Below are 6,197 nucleotides of genomic sequence, written 5' to 3' on the forward strand. Positions count from 1 at the left end.
GTCATCACATCACACTGACTGTTTTTATGGGAAGTCCAGGGCCTGCCTTAGGAAGTCTGCCTATGGAAGACTGGAAACCTGCTAACCCCAGAGAGTGTGTGACAGCTTCCCCAGCACAGAGGTCAGTGAAATGCTGATGCTGCATCTCCAGGAGCCAAGACATGATACAATCAGTAGTGGTTACCCCTGTTGGAGGCTCCCCAGTGGGAGCTGGGTTTGAGTGGGCAGTAGAGGTGCTGCACCCTGCAATTGCTCAGCCTGGTGGGAGTTCCCACTGACGCAAAGCCAGGTGACCCAGCCAGCTCCCTAACCCCAGGATCTTGGGGGTGGCAGGGGTAGCACTGAGCTCCTCACCCAAGTAGCATCCAGCTTCCTGCTGCAAACCAGCCCCTCTGCCTCATCCCTTGCCACGCTAATCCCCATTCTTTCAGGGTATCCATAACACAGCCATGCACTCTGGATTGCAACTGGAAGCTGGATTCCTCTGCCAGTGTTTCTGGCTCTCAGCACTAGATCCTTTGGCCTCATCACTGTTGCTTTTCCTCATCAGAAAAACTCATTTTAATCCCAGGGCAGGGATTAAGCACACTGATTGCTGTAACCCACAAGCTTTCCTGCTGAGTGCATGCTCAGACACTGCAGAGGGGGGGCTGAACACATCTTCCCTTTGCTGACACCCTCTCCTTTGATTACCTCCCTTCAGGAGTGCTGGGCTGGGCCCAGGCTGTATTCACAGCCAACCAGCAGAGACCGGGGAGGCTGCAGAAGGGCAAGAGCCGGAGGGAACTAATGGCCAAGAGCATGTAGTGAAAGATACAAACTCCCATTTGGATAGAGGGCAGCGTGAACACAGAAAGCATGGAATTACAGTACTCCAGGATGGATACCTTGATACTATACTGAGGCACAGTTAGGAGGAGGTCATTAAGGGCTAATGGCAGATTAGTCGGTCGGGTCACATACCCTGACCTTGCTGTCACAGATCATTACAGTCCAGCACCCAAGAAGATACAAAGGATATTGGTTACATCTGTCTCTCAGCAATGTTCTTGGAGGCAGCAATAGCTGCCAGCAGCACGCAGTGCCACCAGCTGATCATGAAGGCCAACAGCTAGGGGCCATTTCCAAGTGGAACTAGCTCAACAGAAACCAAACAAGGTGCTTGGAAGAGCCCACGGGAAGAGGTGAAGATTTCCTGTGTGTCTGAATCGCCAAAGGCTTTGCAATAACAAAATCTGGGCACCTGTTTTTCTCCTTTTCTGTTCTTTTATGACTAGGGACCTGTAAACACATTCAGCCCTAAGCTGCCACATCACACCTCTGTCTGGTTAAACAGACACTCTCCTCCAAAAAGTCTATGGCAGGCACAGCCCACGGTGCTGGCAGAACAAGCATCAAGCCCTGAGCCTTTGCCCGCCCATCCTGATGCTGGGATACTCTGCTACTGTTTGCTGAGGGGTGTTGGAGCATTTCAGTTGCACTTACCCACTCTGGGCTATGTGCCACAACACTTCCACAAAAGGGGAGGGGAACCCCGATCCCTGGTGCTGCTGTGCAGAACTCCCAACAAGGGTTAGGTGGTCAAGCAGAAGGCTGCAGTGCCACCTCCAACACCCCACAGTAGCCACACACCCTCAGAAGTATCAGGATGGTGGATAGTACCTAATGTGAGAACCACACTAATCTTAAATAGCAGCAGGTGAGCAGGTGGGATACATTCTCTAGCATCTCGAAAAACACCAGAAATCTGTGCAGGCACAGTAAACCTCACAACAGTTCCTACCAAACCTGTGTTTTGCTCATCCCAAACCTTTGCAGCCCTGTTTGCCTTGATGGAGCAGCTAGTGTCTATCTTCAAGGAGTCACAAATTTCCCTCTATTTGTAAATCTAACTAAATGCCAATTACATGAGCTGAAAGAGCAGCAGCGGCACAGCTGCTCCTGGCAGGGAAAATAACAATCCTCCAGCTGATGGGAACAAGCAAGAGTACAGTGAAACTGCGGCTGAGGCCCATCAGAATGATGTCGTGACCCCGCTGCAGGGCTGTGAGGCACGAAGGGCACACAACATGCAGTGCTGCCTGTGACACCACCGGGAACTTCGTCAGTAAGGTCAGAGACCTTGTGTGGCTGACAATTTTCCCCACAGGTGAGAGTGAGGGTATCTAATCATACAATTAATCAGATGCCCCCAATACTAAGCAAGATTTTACTAAATATTTATTCCTTTATTTAGTGAAGGTTTCTTACCTCTGTGGCGTCTCAGGCTCAGAGAAGACCTTTCCTCTTCTGACTGTTTCTCCTCTGCTATTTATTTTTTTATCGTGTTGGCAGTGCTGTGGGTTTAGGATCCAGCTCCCAGGAGTCAGGTTTCCTCCTTGCTGGGCACGGGCAGGTCCCTCTCTGCCCGCCTCCAGCACCCAGAGGTAGGAGCTGCAGGCAGGGTGCCCAAGTGCTGACCTGTGCTTATCTCACGGCATCTGCAGGTCCTTCACAGGCATTGCCACCACAGGTGTTGGTGCTTTGCCCATCCCTTCTTGTGAGGATGACTCCAAGCAGATGGAAGGAGGGTGCTGGGACACATCATTATTGAAACACCAGCAAGATTTTATCTGATGGGTTCCAGAGGTAGGTCCTGCAGCAGTCAGTGCCCACATAGGGCACCTTTGCCACCCCCTGCTTGGGCACTGCAACCACCAGCCCTTCTTAGGCTAGATGAAGCCAACTCAGGCACCAGCACCATGGGAAAAGTAAGGTTTGCTTCATCCTTCTAAATTTCTTGATGAGGTAGCAAAATGCAGGGAGTGTTCATGGCTTAAACTACCGCAGTGATCCCGATTGCTATAAAGGCGTTTGCGGTTGTTAAATGTTATACTGTGAACTTGTTAGGCTGGGGCTGGACTTCGTGATTGGTTAATTATAAGAGTTAAGGTTAATTAATGTCTGTGCTCGAAGTGTACGGGTGTAACACTCCCATATAACCACTAGATGCCAATAGCCTGTGAGGTGTCTTACATCACCCTAACATCCCGGGACATGGTTGGTGGGCTCAAAGAACCAGCGGGAAGGAGAATGGAGGAGATGATTGGACAGGAACGCTTCCCGAAATGTGCCGGTGAGAAACCCTAAAAGGACCAGTGGGAAAGGGGATTGACAAACGAACCAAGCAGGGTGAACCAGAGGCTATAAGATCTCTTGCAGGGTTTTGCCTCACATCCTCCTACCGTTACCTTTGCACACGGGGAGCGCCCAGCCTCTCGAGAGTGCTGATCCTTTCTGCTTTGTCCTTGGGGTCCTGGGCCTGTCCTGGGTCCTCGCTTCCAGCTGTTGTTTGTGTTTTGTTTAATAAATCAGTTAAACCTGTTCAGGTGACTGCCCATTCATTTCACAACCTTGTTGCGCAGCAAATCTCAGCGCTATGACAGGTGTGGGCTTGTGACTAGGAATGTATGTGCTGACCTTTGCTACTCCACGTTGGTGTTGGTCTCACAGGGGTTTCCAAAGCCCTTCTGTTCTGAATACATACACTGAGCTGGCAGCAATGGTGCAACTGTTTTATCAAAGTGTGTAACTCCCACGCTGAATCTTACACTTCCAAGCATCTGGAAGATATCTGCTACCAGCTAGCATATGCTATCTCACAGCTTTATTTTATATCTTCTTCTTAATAATATCCCATATTCAGTCGTTATTGGCATCTGATGAATGAGATGCACAATCCAGTCTGCCAGATCCATACCATTATGTTTTCATTGCAAAAAGACTGTGTGTGTGCAATCACAGGAGGGCGCAGATGCTTCAGCATTCCAGCTCCCCAGCATGGAAGGGGAAAAACATGACCAAAATTCCAGTGAAATTCTAAGCCACAGAGATGAGCTTTCAGGCCCAGGTGTTTGGGATTGCACAAAGGGATACAATGTCTATTACATTTTTTCAGCCACCTTGTGGTATTTTAATTATTTGCCATAGAAAGGCAAAGGCTGGTCAGAGTGAAGCACAAATGGAAATGCCTACAGGCATGAAAGGTCCGGGAGAAACAAAAGAGTGGGAGTGAGAAGAAAGGTCTCTATGCTGGCCAAGGACATGATGGAGAGCCATTGTATGGGTAAACACTGAGGAAAGTGCCGTTTGCTGCAGGAGCCAGGTGCTGGACTCCAAGAAACTGTTGACTCCTGGAGTTTCTGAAAGCTCAGCCCAAAAGCCAGTTCATTATCACCAGTCCAGAGGACCTAGGAGACTCAATACCTGGCTTTCTTCATCTTCCACGTCACAAAGTTGTCCTGGTGGGAGGGCATAGACCCACACAGCAATGGCTCTGACAAGAAGGAATAAAACCTCAGGAAAGAATATCTGTGAGTGACTAAATCCAATTGGCTTGACTTTCTTTCTTTCTTTGCCTTTCCTTTCCTTTCCTACACGGTCATTCACCGAGTTTTGTTTAATGTTCATTCCCTACAAAATGACTAAACTCATGCCACCAGAAAAAAACTACTCCCCAGCAATAGGATGAGCTTTGGATCCAGAAGCACCCATTCCCCCCTAGGCACAGATCCTGAGTCTACTGCAGAGTGGCATGCTGAGGTCCTGGCTTGGGTCAGGTAATGACAAGTCACACCTCTTCCAGCACTGGGTAAAATTCAGATGAAACCACTGGGCTCTTGGACCAAGAAAGCCTATTAGTCTGTGACAGTGGACTCTGCTGGACCTGACCACACCCGATGTCCACATTCACAGAACCAGTTCCACTCAGCTTAGCAGCTGTGCAGGGCAACAGGCACTCACTGCTCGGCTCCAAAATCCTCCTCATCCTCTGCAGGAAAATCTTTTAAAAACAAAGCATTCTCTGGAACATTCCTGGGTTTTTAAAGAATTCTTAAAAACAACCCAGAGGAAACCCAGGGCTCTCTTCAAAGTGCGTCAGTGCAGCCCTGCCTCTAGGCAATCTGAATGCTTCCTGAATATTAGTGGGCTTGGTCCTCTTGTGGAGTGGGGAAGTACCATTCCCATATCACCAGGCTTTGCTGTGTTGTTTGGTTGCACACAGCAACAGAGAGAACTGAATACAGAATTAAGCCCAATGCTTGAGTTGCTGTTCAGTGCAGTAAACAACAGACCATCTTGTCACCTGAGGTATTCACAGGATAACTTGTTTTTCTTGCTGTAACTGTAAACCTTAGACAAAGAGCGAAACACCAAGAAGCTGTGAAAGGAATGGATATTCTGTTTCTGGTAATCATCTTCTCAGTTACACTGCAATCACATGGAAGGCTGCAATAGATAAAATATGTGTTTGTGCAGAAAACTCACCCACTGTTTCATAAAGCAAATGGTTTTCTCTGCGTTTGCTAATGCATCAAACTGGTTTGGCCTTTCTTGCTGCAAGACAGCTCTACTCCCGAGTAGGAATAGACAAAACAGGCTGGAAGGAAGAGACAAAGGTGATGTGCATGTGCTGAGCAACTGTGACACCATCTGCAGTCACGTCTGTGTGGTTTTTGCCTGTAACGTAGGTTACCTGTGCCCAAAGAACTGGTGACCTGGGACCCACACATGGGTCACGGACACACTCCTGGGTCCACCTCTTCTCAGTTCCAGCTGCTGCTCCAAACCCAAGCTGTTGAAAAAGTCTCATGGTAACTGCTGCCCAACTTCAGTACGGCTTCTTGAGGCTGCAAGGGTAAAACTGAGACAACTGCTTGGCTTGGGGCTGTATTTTCTCCCCGTCACTGTAGCTGGAGGTGATTCTCAAGCCTGGCTATTGCAGAAACACAACCTGTAATGACTATCACACTGTGTGTCCTGCTGGGAACACTCCCAGGTGGGTTTTTTGGTGGAGCTGGATATCAAGGGAGTGAGGTTTGAAAATAAGGGCTTATTTGGTCACGCCCCTTGGAAGGGAGCACTGTCCACTCCAAATCCCTCGGTGCACTCTGTTTTCTTTACATACTTCAAGGTTAAAAAAACCACAGCCTGTTAACGCTATTCAGTTTGAAAGATTAGTAATTCATGAATATTTCAGCAGATCGCAGTACATCAGTACTTCAAATTCATGCCAACTGTTTTGATTCCACTCTTCTTTCTGTTCAATAGGTATTAACATTTCTACACAATCTGCTTTAACAACCCATCTTGAAAAATGCAGCACAAGGGGAGTCATCTTGAGTCTTCAGTGAGAAAAAAGTCAATAGAAATAAATA

This window comes from Coloeus monedula, assembly GCF_965178545.1.
Source record: "Coloeus monedula genome assembly, chromosome: 4".
NCBI classification, from domain to species: domain Eukaryota; kingdom Metazoa; phylum Chordata; class Aves; order Passeriformes; family Corvidae; genus Coloeus; species Coloeus monedula.